The sequence below is a fragment of the Ranitomeya variabilis genome, chromosome 2 (genome assembly GCF_051348905.1).
Source record: "Ranitomeya variabilis isolate aRanVar5 chromosome 2, aRanVar5.hap1, whole genome shotgun sequence".
NCBI classification, from domain to species: domain Eukaryota; kingdom Metazoa; phylum Chordata; class Amphibia; order Anura; family Dendrobatidae; genus Ranitomeya; species Ranitomeya variabilis.
Genome location: NC_135233.1, coordinates 85066000 through 85084432, shown reverse-complemented (window position 1 = coordinate 85084432; position 18433 = coordinate 85066000). Strand labels below are relative to the sequence as shown.

Below are 18433 nucleotides of genomic sequence, written 5' to 3'. Positions count from 1 at the left end.
CCAACACCCCCACTTAACAGTTGTGTTCAGCTCCAGTGGCATCTGTATGTAAACTGTGAACAATACCTAGTGAACAGAGTTGGAGGTGAAAACAGCTGATTGGTGGGGGTGCGTAGTGTTGGACCCTTACCATACCGATATTGATGATCTATCATGTGGTAAGGTCATTAATATCCATCAACAATGTAGTGAAATGTTCGACCAACAGCAATTCCTGACGACTCCATACTTATGCACTTCTTGGCATGGTCGATCTTGTCGATCGTGTGTTCTTATAGGGGAGAAAGGAATAAGCTTATGACAACATTTCTCGTGATGATCTGTATCCCATGAGTATAAAAGCATCTAGCATGTTGAAATCCATCAAATCTGATCATTTTTTGTCCCAATACCAGTTGTAGAAGAAAAGTCGGAACAGCCAATAATGCACATTAGATGATTGACCATTCCCAATGAAATTGTGGTGCCCGGTAAACATTCCTTTAATGTATACCGGCACATTTGAGCATTGATGGCTTAATATACCAGGCTATGGTGCCCTATTATGCCTTTTGAAGATATGAGATATGGAAGTAACAGCAAACAGTTTCTCATATTCTGGTGGACTTCGCCCATCCATACGTTGTGTGATTGGTTATTAATGTGAATGCAACTTCACTGCAGAACACATATCTGGCCACAAAAGCAGGACAGTCACCAGGTCGGCTTCTGTTTGAAATGGCTAGTCTTGCGGGGACCTCAGTGATGGACCAAGAGCTTGTTCTAATAGATTACAAGAGGTCTTATGTGCACTACACAGTTCTTGAATTACAAGAAGTTGTCTGTGAAGCCCCCAACCATTTTCTGACAATCATTCTGCCGGAAGTTTCTCGACGGCCCTTGAGTGAGAGAGCCGCTGCCAGACTTCTCTTGCTTTCCTCAGTGAGAACATAATGGTCGGCAGCGCAAAATCATCTGTCCCCGTACATATTAGACTGTCGGACGAACCCGTCGATATTGGTAGTTAATCTGATGTTTATGGGGTCTTTAAGTTTCCAACAATGGCCACCAAGACAAAAAATGTAATGGTTGTGTATATTTACAGATGGAAATTTACAAATGACTTACAGCTTATTGGTTCAAATGAGAAATGTGTCGACTTTTGATTGTTGGGTGGAAAAAATTATGATGACAGCTGTGGAAATTGTGAAATGACTGCAGTCTCCTTCTAATGTATTCAGCATCAATACCTTCTGCTGTTCGGCACCTTAATGAAGTGAGGCCAATTACTGTTACTGTGTTACAGCGTGCGAATGTTATTCACTTAGTCTTCACAGAAGAGTCAGGATCATCCTTTATGCCTTCATTGTATGGACAGGACTCGTGTTTGCTCCGGCAGGAGTCTCCTGTGTGGCCAGGAGCTCTGTGGGTGGTTTTACCATGATAACCAGAGAGGATAACTATCTCGCCACTGTGTGATATCGGTGCATGGACCAGCTTTATCATGTCCACTCAGACATCATGTTTCTGTCTTTTAGGAAACTATGGATTTTCTACCATGAACGTTCTGCAACATTAGTTCCCTGTGTCACCAAGGTAAGAGAAGCTATCGCCATGGTCTATATAAATGTTGTATTAGATTGTGGCATTTTATGTCTTAGCTTGGGAGGATCAATTCTTTTTCTTTTCTTTCTAACGCTCAAATCCTTTCCCGATGTTTCATTTATACACACATCCGTGGCACTCATGCTTTGAGATCCAAGAGAAATCTAAGACATCAATGTGTCCTAATACCGTCCTTCTCACCACTGTCATTATCAGTAGGAAATGCCATCAGCATATGAATATTGGAGAGATTTCTCTAGTGCAATGCCAATTCTGATCTGTCCTTTTGTAAGAACTGCAATGTAGCTCCATTCACTTAAAAGGATTGTCTGGTCCAAATTGATAAGTCTGCAGTCACTCTGTGTGGCCACGACTTATGAGTCCCCCCCCAGCTGTCATGATTCGCTGGATTCAGACCCAGGATCGGAGGGTATGTATGAGTTATGCGTTTCCCCGGCCAGTGAGCGCAGACTCGCTCTCCATACACTTGCATTGAGCCAAAGTCGCACCTCGTCTAGTGACACTGCCAGCCAGTGGGCATCCAACTGTATGGAGAGCGAGGCTGCACCCACTAGCCGGGTGGGAAATCGGTGAATCCCAGTGCAGTGCACACAGAGTGACTGCAGACTTATTGATTTGGACCGGACAACCCCTTTAAGTATCAATATCAATTGTACAATTTCTATTACTTTATATTATACAGCGTATATATATATATATATATATATATATATATATATATATATATATATATATATATATATATATATATATATATATATATATATAAAATAATCAGGCAGGACAATTCCTTTAAAGGGAATTTGTCGCCAGGTTTTTTCTACTTCATCTCAGAAAAGCATGATATAAAGAGGGAGACCTTGATTCCACTTACTGGGGGCAGCAATTGTGATACATTCAGAATTTTTAGCTGTAGCAATGCAGCAGAGCTCAGAAAGCTGCTCCCACCCACACCAGGCTCTCTATGTACATTGACAGTGAGCTGCTAATCGGTGGGGGCGTGATCAGACATGGATGCACAGGACACCTAGTACAGCAGTGATAATTTGTTGATAAAACACTCATTGTAGTGAAACAGCACACAGCCTAATAAGTGACACATCCCTGAAGTCAGTGTCTCAGCCCCTACCTCATGCTGCCCTCAGATTACTCCCCCTGACGAAGGCACGCTGCCGAAACGCGCGTAGGGCAGTGGCACCATCTCCTGAGCATCGGTAAGGATACACTTAATAAGGTTATTGTTATTTAGTGTTTTATGCTTTGCTATCATATGTACTGTTAAGTAGTGTTAACCTGGGCATGCCATTATGGCTTGATGACTCTTGCTGGCGATTAGAGGCATTGATAGTGCTCTTTGTGTTCCACTCAAAATGTCGTTAGCAATAGCAATATGCTTATGTAGATACCATCATTTTTTGCTATGCTGTTTGCTCAGTAGCGGTGCCACTTATACAGTATCTGTTTGGCTCATGTACCAAGCATTCTCTTGGCTACCAGTTTTTAAACTTTGTATGTTTAAAAGTTAAATCTTATTCATTTTTATTCTAATAAAGATTGTTGTAACATTTGTTCTATATACGCATCCTTCTCATATGTTTTCCTCAGATTACTGCTGACAGATTCCATTTAACTTTGTTGTGCCTTCTTGCTTGCTCTTAGGTTGCGATCCTTTTCTTCATCTTTGAGTCTATTGTTTTTCTTGGGTAGAAGTATTGGTGCTCAGGTAGCATCTTGTCAGAATAATATTGAAAACACAATGGAATGTCTGACGCTAGGATGATGGCATATAGTAAAGAACTTAACCACATCCAGTATGTGTTCTCTGATTGTCAATAACATTGTATTGTTTGTATTATTTGTGGCATTTCATATCATAGATATGGTGCCAAATTTCATGTCCAAGTGAACCCTATTGGGGAGCTAGACGTCTTAGGCTTCTTTCACACTAGCGTCGGGCTCGGCCCGTCGCTGTGCGTCGGGCCGACGTTCCCGACGCTAGCGTGGTCTCCGCCGCACAACGGGGGCAGCGGATGCATTTTTCCAGCGCATTCCCTGCCCCATTGTGAGGTGCGGGGAGGTGGGGGCGGAGTTCCGGCCGCGCATGCGCGGTCGGAAAAGACGTTTACGACGGAGCAAAAAACGTTGCAAGCAACGTTTTTTGCCCCCGACGGTCCGCCACTGCACGACGCACCCGTCGCACGACGGGTGCGACGTGTGTAAATCCGTCGCAATGCGTCGTCTAATATTAGGCTATGGGGAAAAAACGCATCCTGCAAACACTTTTGCAGGATGCGTTTTTTCGGCAAAACGACGCATTGCGACGGATTTCAAAAAACGCTAGTGTGAAAGTACCCTAAGCATGTCCTGTAGTGATGGCTCTATTTTTGCATTCTGGTTTTTTTTTGTTAGCTCGCTCTACGTATAGCAGCCAGTGGCTATAGTCTTAAAGTGAATCTGTCAGCAGGATTTTACACCACAAATTATTTCTATGCACATCTAGCTCTTTGAAAGACAAGTGCAGCAATACCTTTCCATTGCCAATCCGTTCCTCCATTACTGAGGAATCAGCGTTTGAATTGATATGCAAATGAGGCTGAAGAACTATTTGTAGATCTGAAGCCTCTGTCACTCCAGCTCTATTCCTTCCCCTCCAGCGCTGCTGCTTGACTGACAGCTATTTTGCCTGAAGTCACACAGCATAAAGGATGAAAAGTGAAGCAGGAGGAGGCAGGGCTGGGTGGGGAATAGAGCTGGAGTGACAGAGGCTTCAGATCTACCATAGCCCTTCAGCATCATATGCATATCAATTCAAACTCTGATTTCTCAGTAACGGAGGATCGGACTGACCATGTAAATGTATTGCTGGGCTTGTATTTGAAAGAGCTACATGTGCATATAAATAATTTGGGGGTGAAATCCTGCTGACAGATTCCCTTTAACATCATCAACGACAAGACGGTTCCATGGCATTCTGAAGATAACTGGCAACATGTCGCACATGTAGATATTGTGATCCTGCCTCATTTGGACTAGTTTACCTGGTAAAGCAGAGCTCTGACAGTGAAATAATTATGTGACAGAAGATACAACCAGGCGATTTGTCAGGATAACTAGCTATTTTGACAATGGATTTAAAATTAGTAGCAGAAAAATGTCAAAACTTGATTTTCAGGTTTCGGCGTCAGATATTTGACCTTATTTACTTCCTTTTAAGTTTTCACTTCAATAGGAAATTCCTTGTTTTTGTTCAACCATTGTGCCGCCAGTGACAATGTGAAAGAATTTCTTTCAAGACGTTTCGGTATCCTAATAGCCGACTGTGATGAAGCAAAGCCGTGTGACCACCAATACGACGGTCATAGAGCTCCTCTAACTCGTCTTCATCGAACTTTCCACGGCCGAGTATTTGGTGTAGAAACTGCTAGTGTCAATGGTGGGAAGTGTCATTTTAGTACTGGGTCAGGGTCGATTAGCACCAGGAATGTTTTTATAGGGTCTGGAGACAAAGCAGACGTTATCTATGACAAGCTGGGTAAATATTACAACTTTTGTACTATAAATGTCTCCACGTCTGTAAAATGGTAGTGACTACATGTAGCATACATTAGTGATATAGCAAAAACAAATCAATGTGGGTAAAATGAGAATTGCTTTGAGGTTTAGGGGATTATGAGAATTGCTTTTTTTTTTCCAGAAACAGTGCCCTATTTGATAGTAGGCTGAGCCTGGTATTGCAGTTTAGCCTTTTTTTTCTTGGATAAAAAGACCTTTTATTATACTGACATACAGTGCTGTCCAGTCTGATGGACGTCTGCAGTCTTCATCCTCTCTTTTTGCGATCGCCATCCTCCTTCCCTACTTCGTCTGGATGACGTGTCCTACGTCATCCACGCAGTGTCCCATATCACGCTCCTGTGCGGTTGCACTTTGGCATGGCAGAGAAAAGCACTATAATGCGCTTGTGCCGGGAAAGGCCGAAGAAAGGCGATGCCCCATAGGAAAAGCTGGCGCATGCGCACTACAGTGCTTTGCTCATCCCTTGTTAGAGCAAAGAGAAATGCGTCTGTGAAGGAGCGCGATGGGGACACATCATCCACATGAAGCAAAGATGGAGGACAGCAATTGTAAGAACAGAGAAGGCCGGATAAAGGCAGAGACGACCATTGGACCGGACCGCCCCGTCTGGGAGTACAATAAAACCTATTTTTTCTGCCTTGCAGAGGGGGTTGGGGACATATATATAGAATTCTAGAATGCTATAAAATAGGGCTGACAGGTGCTGACCATACTTTATATGGGTAAAACCTGGTGACAGGTTTCATGTGATCTTCGCCGTGTGAATCATAAAAGCGAAAAGCAATGCAAGAATTGCTGTTTTTGCTTAAAGGACTGTGATAGATTTAGTAGTAAATCTTTACAATCTTAACACAGCTAGTTACATGAAGTAATTCCTGGCAGATGTCAAAGATCTACAAACAATTCAGATTATTTTTTGTAATCTTGGTGTAATAAAATCTAATCCCACACTAAGACGCATATGATTATGTCTGTATGTGTGCAGTCAGTAATACCGGGAGACATTACAGACCAATCGACAGGTTCATTGTAAACATTTAAATGGTTTTACTTTATTTAAGATGGATTGTAATTATTTTGCATGTTGTACCTTCTGCACATTCTACTCCCCATGACACTGGTATTGGCGACGTCTAACGGGGATAGCCACCAACCGACCCCACACCTTATCACCAACCCAACCAAAATAAACCAATTAAAATAAAACCAGGACACCAAATTCTTTTTGGAATAATTATGGCCACAGCAGCCTTTATTTAAAACAACAAACCAAAAAACATTCAAGAATAAAATAACATTAAACGCTGGGAGGAGCACTTGAAGCTCCCAAAATCTGGTGATTAACAAATATACTGTATATAGTGAACACAAATCAGCCCCCAATTTTACTCCCAGCCATTACCCCACTGGCTCGGGAGCACCATAACCACAAGGGTTCCAATGTTCACTCAAACATCCTGGGGAACCGACAACCTTGACGACTTCCCCACCCCATTTCACCAGATCTAAAATGCCAAAAAGGAGGAAACCAAATGCCCATGGATCCCCCGTACCAATTTCCAACCAACTTCAAGGACTCACCCAACCTCCAAAGCCACCATGACCCATGAAAGTACAAAAAACGCCATAGGAAAAAACATAAAACAAGGGCGGACGGGTGGGACCGATCGTGACTAGTGATGAGCGAGTATACTCGTTGCTTAGGTTTTCCCGAGCATGCTCGGGTGACCTCCGAGTATTTATGACTGCTCGGAGATTTAGTTTTCCTTGCCGCAGCTGAATGATTTACTACTACTAGACAGCTTGATTACATGTGGGGATTCCCTAGCAACCAGGCAACCCCCACATGTACTCAGCCTGGCTAGTAGCTGTAAATCATTCAGCTGCCGCGATGACAACTAAATCTCCGAGCAGTTACAAATACTCGGAGATCACCCGAGCGTGCTCAGGAAAACCCAAGCAACGAGTACACTCACTCATCACTAATCGTGACCTCTGGAGAGCGGGAAGTGACAAACCTCTCTCCAATCCCTGCCATATAACCGGCCCCACCAACCCCCACCCCCTCATGAATATCCCCCCTAATATCCCCTACTTCCCCCAACCATTGTAATGTCGGCCTCCGCCCACGCCTGGGGGGAGGTGCGACTTTTTTCTGGCCTGTGATATAAAGTTGGCTGCCATTATTGCTCCCATGTGGGCTGATAGTTTTCCCAATCTCCTAGTTGGCGAGTTCATCTCCAAATCCAAAATATCACAGACTAAGAGGACAAATTTTCAGTGAAGATTTTCTGGAAAGTGATAACCCCCAACATATCTTTTTAGGGACAACCCCGCTAGCCAGAATTCTAAAGGGGCAGAGTTTATGCTAACCGTAGCCAAAAATGTCCATTAGGGATGAAGTGTCCCTGAATGTTAGGAAGTACAATGTAATGGATGACATCAGCATTTGTCAGAACTGGATAACACTCAGATACAGTTGACATAATGGAGAAAGACTTCACATAAGAAGTCTGGGTAGGAAATGCCCTTTAAATCTAGTCCCTTCTGTCAGCTTAATAGTTATCATGACCCCTTTTTGTGCAAGAATGCATTTGTCACATGGATTTATTCTGCGCTGCATAATGCATTACACTGATCCCCGTCTGTATCCTACAGAGCACCCCGGGAGTATACAGCAGATATCTATGTATGGGGGATTAGGAGCTGCGCAGATCACAACCGGGACACAGTGGGCTTTCTTGTAAGGAGCCACATAGGCAGATGAAGGAATAGTGCTCCTTTTATCAAGCACACTGACTTACGCGGGAGGACAGATAACCTTGCTGCAAGGAATATTTTAATGCCATTATCACAGATAGAAGTTAGATGAAAGGTATGAAAGATGACAAGTATGAAAAATAAATGCTTATGGGATTGCGGACAGTCGTTCCCCAGGAGGAGATGCTGTTTATGCTCTCATTAGGTATACAACATACAGTAAGATGGTTTACTGTATACTCCCTTACCCTGTCAATTATCAAATTTTTTTTTAGGCACATTTGCATTATAACTACTTTGGACGGAGCAGGAAACACATGTAGAGAAGTGCAGACTAGTGTACCATAGTTATGTACAGCAAGCAATACCTTTTTTGTAGACCCCCCTTCCTCTACAGGTAGTCCCTGGGTTACAAACGCTCTTCCTCTACAGGTAGTTCCCGGGTTACGAACGCTCTTCCTCTACAGGTAGTCCCTGGGTTACGAACCCCTTTCCTCTACAGGTAGTCTCCGGATTACGAACCCCCTTCCTTTACAGATAGCCCCTGGGTTACGAACGACCTTCCTCTACAGGTAGTCCCCGGGTTACGAACACTATTCCTATACAGGTAGTCCCGAGTTACGAACGCTCTTCCTATACAGGTAGTCCTCGGGTTAAAAAAAACCCTTCCTCTACAGGTAGTCCCCGGGTTACGAATGACCTTCCTCTACAGGTAGTCCCCGGGTTATGAACGCTCTTCCTCTACAGGTAGTCCCCGGGTTACGAACGCTCTTCCTATACATGTAGTCCCCGCGTTAAAAAACCCTTCCTATACAGGTAGTCCCCGGGTTACAAACGCTCTTCCTCTACAAGTAATTCCTGGGTTATGAACCCCCTTCCTCTACAGGTAGTTCCCGGGTTACAAACCTCCTTCCTCTACAGGTAGTCCCCGGGTTACTAACCCACTTTCTCTACAGGTAGTCCCTGGGTTACGAACCCCCTTCCTTTACAGATAGTCCCCGGATTACGAACGACCTTCCTCTACAGGTAGTCTCTGTGTTACTAACTCCCTTCCTCTACAGGTAGTCCCTGGGTTATGAACCCCCTTCCTCTACAGGTAGTCCCCAGGTTACAATCCCCCTTCCTCTACAGGTAGTCCCCGGGTTATGAACCCCCTTCCTCTACAGGTAGTCCCAGGGTTATGAACCCCCTTCCTCTACAGGTAGTTCCTGGGTTACAAACCCCCTTCCTCTACAGGTAGTCCCCGGGTTACAAACCCCCTTCCTCTACAGGTAGTCCCCAGCTTACGAACGCTCTTCCTCTACAGGTAGTTCCTGGGTTATAAACCCCCTTCCTCTACAGGTAGTCCCAGGGTTATGAACCCCCTTCCTCTACAGGTAGTTCCCGGGTTACAAACCCCCTTCCTCTACAGGTAGTCCCCGGGTTACAAACCCCCTTCCTCTACAGGTAGTCACCAGCTTACGAACGCTCTTCCTCTACAGGTAGTTCCTGGGTTATGACCCCCCTTCCTCTACAAGTAGTCCCCGTGTTACAATCCCCCTTCCCCTACAGGTAGTTCCTGGGTTATGAACCCCTTTCATCTACAGGTAGTCTCTGTGTTACTAACCCCCTTCCTCTACAGGTAGTCCCCTCGTTATGAACCCCCTTCCTCTACAGGTAGTCCCCGGGTTATGAACCCCCTTCCTCTACAGGTAGTGCCTGGGTTACGAACCCCCTTCCTTTACAGATAGTCCCCGAGTTACGAACGACCTTCCTCTACAGGTAGTCTCTGTGTTACTAACTCCCTTCCTCTACAGGTAGTCCCTGGCTTACGAACGCTCTTCCTCTACAGGTAGTTCCTGGGTTATGAACCCCCTTCCTCTACAGGTAGTCCCAGGGTTATGAACCCCCTTCCTCTACAGGTAGTTCCCGGGTTACAAACCCCCTTCCTCTACAGGTAGTCTCCGGGTTACAAACCCCCTTCCTCTACAGGTAGTCCCCAGCTTACGAACGCTCTTCCTCTACAGGTAGTTCCTGGGTTATGAACCCCCTTCCTCTACAGGTAGTCCCCGTGTTACAATCCCCCTTCCCCTTCAGGTAGTTCCTGGGTTATGAACCCCCTTCATCTACAGGTAGTCTCTGTGTTACTATCCCCCTTCCTCTACAGGTAGTTCCCTCGTTATGAACCCCCTTCCTCTACAGGTAGTCCCAGGGTTATGAACCCCCTTCCTCTACAGGTAGTCCCCGGGTTATGAACCCCCTTCCTCTACAGGTAGTCCCAGGGTTATGAACCCCCTTCCTCTACAGTTAGTTCCCAGTTATGAACCAGGTTCTATAGGTTTGTTTGGAACCTGAATTTGTATGTAAATTTGAGCAGGTCCAGCCAAAAAAAAATATTGTCACCTCCTTGCTGACCTCTCTGACCACCATGATGATCGCCATCCAGTGCTCTTCTTTCCGCTTCTGGGCACCGCATATTTGACCTCGTCGGGCCTAAAGGGTCTCTGCACATTTAAAGGTCGCGGCACACATCTTGGCAATATCACTATCTTACAACACGCCGTAAGTTTTGGCCTATAGTGATGAGGCTGGTGTTGCGGCGCACAAAGAGGATTGGACGGCAGGGAGTGTTGAGGCCAGGGAGGTGAGCGGTGAGGTAAGTATTAGGTTTTTTTTTTAACATCTGGCGGTCGTAGCTAGGGGTTGTACGTAAGTCAGATGTTCATAAGTTGAGGACTGTCTGTGCTAACATAAACAAGGGTGTACTAATTTTATCATGGCATGATTATACCTGATCCCAATAAATACATCAAACTTCTTAATCTGGAAGAAGCGGCCAATGATTACAGATATAATTTTATACTTCTTTATGATTCGTATAAGAAAATCATATTTTTCCCTTATGATCCTTTATAAGTGCATGTACTATACGGCACAGTAAGGCTGATCTGGCTGCAGCAGATAGGAGCTTAGGAGGCAATATAAAAGAGATTAGGAATCTGTATCTTTACTTAGTGAATAGTTGATTAAATTGGCAAGGTATCAGGACGGGAACATCAGAACCTTCTCCACAAAGCCACATTTTTTTATATGTAAGCTTTTTTTAAAAAGCTGTTCCTTTCCTTTCCAATGGACGTTTGGCTCTTGCTATCACATAAGTATCAAACCATAAATGCCTTTTATGGCCAACTCAGGTCCATACTACTTTATCAGTTGCAGAGATGAAGGATAATTCCACCTTAAAAAGTTCTTTTATCTTTTTTTTAATATTTGGCGGAAAATAGGTTATAACTAGTGATGAGCGAACGTGCTCGGATGAGGTGTTATCTAAGCATGCTCGTGTGGTAACCGAGTGTCTTCGGCGTTCTGGAAAAATATGTCAGTGTCCCCGCACCAGCATGTCTCACGGCTGTTCGACACCAGCAACACATGCAGGTATTCCCTGTTTGTTAGGTTATCCCTGTATGTGTTGCAGCTGTTGAACAGCCGCTAGACATGCAGCCGCAGGGATTCGAATGTACACTGAAGTTACTCGTTTAGCACCCGAGCATGCTTAGATAACACCTTATTCCAGCACGTTCACTCATCATTAGTTATAATATATATTACCAGTTTTCTTTTTATGCTAATATATTTACCATGTTTGCCCCATGTGAGATTTGGCCACCACCTTTCAGCCCTCATATACAGCATACTAATATGCTGTATATATGCCCCCAATCCGGCTTGCAACAAAAGAAAAACACCTTATACTCGCATGTGTGGCGGTCCGGTCAGAGATGTGTCACTGGTCTTGGTCTGACGCCTCCCCTCTTCTTGCGATGCCATCCTCCTTCTGTGCTTTGCGTGGATGAAGTGTTCCTATGTCATCTACACAGTGTCCCCGGCATCGACCTCCTGCGCAGGCTCACTCCTCTGCCCTGACCAGGCTCACTTCTCTGCCCTGACCAGGCAGAGTAAAGCACTGCAGTGCGCATGCGCTGGGCCTCTCTGACCTTTCCCGGCGCATGCGCATTACAGGACGTTGCTCCACCCCCAGCAGGGCAGAGAAGTACATCTGCGCAGGAGCGCAGTGCTGGGGAACCTGTATGGATACTGTAGGGACACATCATCCACGCGAAGAACAGGAGGACGGCATTGAAAGAAGAAGGGAGGCTCCGGTCCAAGACCAGAGACGTCTCTCGGACAGGACCGCCCCACATGCTAGTATAATAAAAGGTGTTTTTCTTTTGTTGCCGGCCAGATCGGAGGCATGTACCCAGCATATTATTATGGTGTATATGAGGGATGAAAGTTGGAAGCTGTATCTCATATGGGGCAAACCTGGTGACAGGTTCGCTTTAAAGAGGTTTTTTTTATAGAACTTTTCCTGCTTAGTATAGGTTATGAAAGTATCATCAGCTGGAACGTGGCCCCCAGAAACCAATCATTCAGAAGGATGCACCCTATAGTTCTGACATGTTTCACATGTGCGGCTGTGTATCTTCCAGTAGCTCCAAAATGCTAATGTATTAAATCTTGATTTATCCAAAATGTCCTAAAAAATGTTTTTGAACTTGAAAATGCCAGTATGCATGTTGCTTGTGTTACTGTGAACCGCCTGTGTGACCTAAATGTGCTGCCATATCTTCCAGCGTCTCCGGACTAGATTCCTATCAAGCACACCTGTGACGTCATTGATCACCTAAGGCAGCTGCCAGCGGCGGATCTTGATGATTTGCTCTTCCAAGTGCATTCAGCATGGCTGAATAACCTCATTGATAGCAGCCAAGGCGTGTAAGCCTGAGGATTTCTGCACGTGCCGCTCATACTCAGTTCTCATACCATACTCAATACTCAAACTAATCGAGATGTTGTGAAAATGTTGTTTCCATTTCACTATCTGCACAACATTAATATGTCTATCCATCCTGGGATCGCCACAACGTTTAATTTGTGGTGTTGCAATTTCATTGTTGAGGAGAATCTATTCATGGGCGACCACGTTCCTCCGTATGAACAGTGTTTCTCTTGCAATCCTAACGAATGCTACAATCCCAAAATCATTATGTCTGGATCTAGTGTTACGCTAATGCAAAGGTTACACCTAATCAGTTACAAAAAATATCATTGTGATATCGTTGTATGAAAACATAAAAACTACTCCAGTCAAGACGATTTACTATAGATTTTTACTTGAAACATGTCAGAATTTTGGAGACATTTTTAAAAAGTATTAGTAACTTTTTTGCTATAAACCATAATCTGACAGCAGCATGAGGTAAGGACAGAGACCCTGATTCCAACGATGTATCACTTAGCTTACTGGGTGCAGCAGTTACAATACACTCCCTGACAGAAGTTATGTCGCTTATCCATGTTATGTAAATAAAACCTTACAACCTGACGTTAATTTCATCCATTGGTTGTATAAATTATTCTTTTGAAAGCTGAAACCCTCCGAAATGTGGTTTAGATTAAGAAAATATATTGGCATCAATGCAGAAATATTTATCAGTTAATGGACACAGAATGGTCAGATTTTGGCAAGACAAAAGTTTTGTCGCCCACAGAAAGTAATGTGACATTCAAACAAATAATTAACTTGAAATACAAATATATGTTGCATAACATTGGTGAATGAAGTTGTGGTGCTATTAGTCATATTTAATATTTTGTGTGACTTCCATGAGCCTGAAGAACTGCATCTATGCGGTTCAACAATGATTCATACAATTTATTAATGAAGTCATCAGGAATAGCAAAGAATGCAGTCTTACATGCCTCCCAGAGTTCATCTCGATTCTTTGGTTTTGTCTTCCAAGCTTCCTCTTTCATCCTACCCCAAACATGCTCAATGATGTTCATGTCTGGTGACTGGGCTGGCCAGTCCTTGAGCACCTTGATCTTTTTTGCCTGGAGGAACTTTGTTGTAGAGATTGATGTATGAGATGGAGCACCATCCTGCTGCAGAATTTGACCCCTTTTATGATTTGGAATATAAGAGGTAGCTAATACTATTATATTTTAGGCTATTGATATTGCCTTCCACCTTGCAAATGTTTCGCACACCCCCTTACTGAATGTAACCCCAGACCACGATCTTTCTACCACCAAATTTAACTGTTTTTCTGGGTGTATTTTGGATAGGTCTCCTGCAGTATTTGCGGCGGCTGTGGTGTAATTCTACTGAAGATTCTTCAGAGAAATCCACCTTCTGCCACTTTTCCAGCATCCATCTGTTTAGCAGGCTGTGGGACTTTGCAAATGCCGCACGGTTTTTTATTTGCCTTTTGTTTAGTGCTGGCTTCTGGGTGCTGATTTGACCATGGAGGCCATTTCGAGACAGAATCCTACAAACTGTTCTAGTTGACACAGGGACTTGAGGTGACCAGGCCATTTGGAGCTCTGCTGCAGTGGAAGAGGGACTTGCTTTGGATTTTTGAACCAGCAAACGTTCCTCCTTAGCAGTTGTCTTGTGGGATCTGCCGGACCTGGGCTTGTCAAACACATCTCCAGTCTCTTAAAATCTTTTTTTAATTCTTTGTACTTGACGCTCAGACACATTAAAGGTGCCAGCCACCTCTGCAGGGGATCTGGTCATCAGCCTCTTGATAATCCAGGCTTTGGTCATAGGGTGGATTTTTGGCATGTTGTCACAGCTTAAGTTGCAGGTCAAGTGAAGGTCTGGGGTGCTGGGTTTCTTTTTATACACACACACACACTAATTAACCGATCATTTACTGAGCGCAGGTGAGGATGTAAACTAGGATTGGGTGCATTATATGACCAGGCGACAAAACTTTTGTCTTGCCAAAATCTGACCATTCTGTGTCTATTAACTGATCAATACTTCTGCATTGATGCCAATTTATTTTCTTAACCTAAACCACATTTCGAAGGGTTTCAGCTTTCAAAAGAATAATTTGTACAACCAATGAATACATTTAACGTCAGGTTATAAGCTTTTATTTACATAACATGGATAAGCGACATAACTTCTGTCTGGGAGCGTAGAGTCTCAGTTTTATCTGCTGCAGATCTAGCTGAGCTCTGAATGCTGAGCTGTGTATAGCCCCGCCCACACCACAGCTTTCTGTGTGCATTATATAGTGACAGAAAGCAGCTAATCAGTGCTGAGGGTGTGGTTGGACTAGGAGGCACCAGGACAGTTGTCCTGCAGTGATAATCTCCTGCTAATGAAACACTGATTGTTTGGAAACAGAAAAACAAAGCCCAGTAAGTGACGCATCCTTGTAATCAGAATCTCTACTCCTACATTATGATGCTCTCAGTTTACATAGCAGAAACCTGGTGACAGATTCCCTTTATTATTAGGATTATATAGCCCTTCTGACATTGATGTTCAAAGTAAGTACACCAGACTCATCAGCTTTAGGAGATCTATTTAATAATGTGTGCAGTTTATATTTTAAAATCTGCTGATTGACCCATTTTATTTTTTGGATTACTCCATAGAAAACCAGGTTTCCCTGTCAAACAATACATTTTTTATATGTACCGGGTATTTGGTGCAGATATTTATTGACAGCAGACAGGATTACACGGTGCAGTAATGGAAAAGAGCAAGGAAGGTTACGGGAAGATTAACATTAATGAGTGTTTTATGGCCTAACCTCAGCACTGTGACAGCCGTCACACACGACGCCGGCTAATTACAGACAATGTAGGGACGTTTTCATTACACGAGAATCAGTTTTCAGGATAAATGGAAACATAATCTGGCGCTCTTGATAATACCGCTTTTCCTGATGCAAATCTCCGCGCGGTGATAAACTAGTGGTTTACTTTGTATATTCAAACCCTATTTGCATCCACAGCTCTTTGTGGTGAACATGGAGAGGGCGCAGGAGGGCAGCGCGATGGCTTCTCCTTATCTGCCTGGGGATAGTATAGGGGCGCGGAAGGAATTCTACAAAGTGCTCTCGGTGCATATACTAAGCTAATATCTGAGGTAATCTTCCAGAACACTCCTATGGGCTGCGCGCAGAGCTGGCACGGGATGAGACCTGCTCCGGGATTTGTTTTTATTAGACAAATCAGTTACTGAGTAAATGTTTGGATACGAGTTTTGGCTTTATTGGTTCCTACTAATCATAGGAAATGGGACTGTTATGCAATTATATAAATCATGGCGCTGTTAATGATTAGATGCTTTATGACATTCCCAGTCCACATTACTTACTCCAGAATAGAGGGAAATTAATAACTGCACGGCACAAAGTATGCCAGGAATAAATACTACATGGGTTCTCCACTTTCATACGTTTATACTTATGGATGCTTCGATAAAGTTTACCAGGTGAAGCAGTTGTGACATAATCAGATTTCTTAGATGTATCATGTAGCAGAGCTCGGAAAGCTAGCCCCGCCCACACCACAGCTTTCTATGACCATTGTCTATTGACAGTGAGCTGTTAATCACAGGAGGGGGTGTGGTCAGACAACTGCTCATGAGCCAGCTAGTCAGGGCAATGATAATGTCCTAGAGATAAAACCTTCATTGTAAGTAAACAACAGCACACAGCTTAATAAGTGACACATCATTGAACTCAGTGTTCTAACCCCTACATTATGCTGTCCTCAGATTACATAGCAAAAACCTGCTGATAGATTCCCTTTCAATTAAGGACTCCGATTTTTTTAGAGTTGAGAAAACTATCCACAGAACTCTGGTCCAGCAGCCACATTGTAATGCTTGGCCGCCAGACTGCGAGCCGCCTACTACCCGCATCAACGCCAGGGTCTCTTCTGATGTCATACGTGCGTCACGCCATAACATAATGTCAAGTTGGCCTACTAATCAAAAAGGGTCGCCTAGGATGTCGTAGGCAGTAGGAGGTTCACAGAGCTCTGGTCCAGTGCCACAGACTAACAACTTGCCAGATGCACCAGGGTCCTGCAAATGTTTTTTTCTGAACTCTACTTATAATACAAAAATAATACATTATCGTGATATACTAGCAAAAGTCTTGACAAGCTGTATTACTACTGGAAAGCCACACAAAGTAGAGTAAAACATGTTTTTTTCTTTCAAGATCATCTCCTAGCGTCACTCTTCTAATTCCTACACTGGTCTCCATATTGTGAATTTGTGTGACTTTTATGTCATTAAAGCTGGGTGTTGGAGACCTCCGGAGAACTTTTTTAGTCTGTGTGCACAATGGGCCATACATGGACCGATTGTAGCCTATTGTGCATGTGGGCAACTTTCCACATGGACCTCAGGTCCACAAGGAAAAAACTGCAGGATATGCTAGTCTAGTCCGCATTACACACCATATTAGTGCAGCTATGCGGATGAGCAGGTACGGACTGGGGATGAAATTAAGCCCTGGCATTTGAAATCACACAGGCCCATGTTGTCCCCATCCCCATGAACCAGATGGGATATATCACTAATATTACCCTGGATGGAGGAAAGGAAGATTTACTACAAGACCAGTATTTCTAATGATACCCGTGGCCTGCTGGGGTAAGTGATGGAGTCAGCAACTTTGTGCTCTGTCACAACTGTTAACAGTATGGGTGTCTTGAGAACATTGATTCTGTTAACAACATAGCACACAAGGCAGCCCATGACCAGACAGGCCCTTCTGGCATTTGCCAGAATTGCCCAATGGCCAGTCCGGCCCTGCGGATGAGCGAGGACAGAGCCAGTCACATGGACCAATATATTCAGCGCCTGTCTCAACTTAAAACTTTTAATATTGACATGAGTCATCTCGGTTGTTGATTACCATAGACCATAACCTGTAGATTTTGGGTCCCAATGTAAAATGTGTAACAGCCTTAACTCTCATGGTGTATTCTTCCATAGGCACAGAGCCTTTAGGCCCTGTCCTACACCGGGTCCTGGGTATGGTGGCCACCTCCCTGTATTGTTATCTAGTGTTGTTTACATGCATGAAACCTAAAGTAGTGGCAAACAATCGTATGCATTGTTCTTGTACAGTTTATCCCTCTGTAAATTTTCCTCCCAACAAGATAAATATGTACATGTGCAGAGTTTATGTATCTCCACCATGTTGTCAAGGCTGGTCTTAGATACATAGTGTGTATTATCATTCGTTATTTGAATGAAGACCATAAGAAAATATCAAGCCACATTTGATAGTGTTGACTGATCACAGTTTGGCTACCAAGACTTCAAACTCTCAAGTCTTGTCCCAAATGGTGGCCCACCTCCCTCATAGGGCATGACACAACCTATTTTCCATAGATTTTTGGACATTTTAGATGTCATGTAAAAAGATGGCATTGGAGAAGGTCGGTTGGTCCCACACTATTTACCCAAATAGATTATGCTAGCCTGTATGGTTTTTCCTTCCTGATAATGTTAGTTGCCTTGTCCGTCAGGAGGTGTAGGGGGTCATAGGCTACTTTTAGTGTTTGTGAAGCAAAAATTAGGTTCTATCTCCCGTTGTCAAGTTTTCAGAATGCAAACAGTCACTTCAGAGAGGAAGAGGATGGGAACTCTTCCTATTGGAGGTAGCAATCCAAAAAAGTCAAT

The 18433-nt window shown here is 43.8% G+C and overlaps 1 protein-coding gene across 9 annotated transcripts in view; it reads left to right on the top strand.

Annotated features, from left to right (window-relative positions):
* Positions 1 to 18433, top strand: part of PLCB4 (phospholipase C beta 4) — a 329182-nt gene that overhangs the window by 50214 nt on the left and 260535 nt on the right. For all 9 annotated transcript variants that reach the window (XM_077282633.1, XM_077282628.1, XM_077282632.1 and 6 more), the window contains one exon: positions 1518 to 1575. The gene's annotated coding sequence lies outside the window, so the exon portion shown is untranslated. The remainder of the gene's footprint in view (positions 1 to 1517; positions 1576 to 18433) is intronic.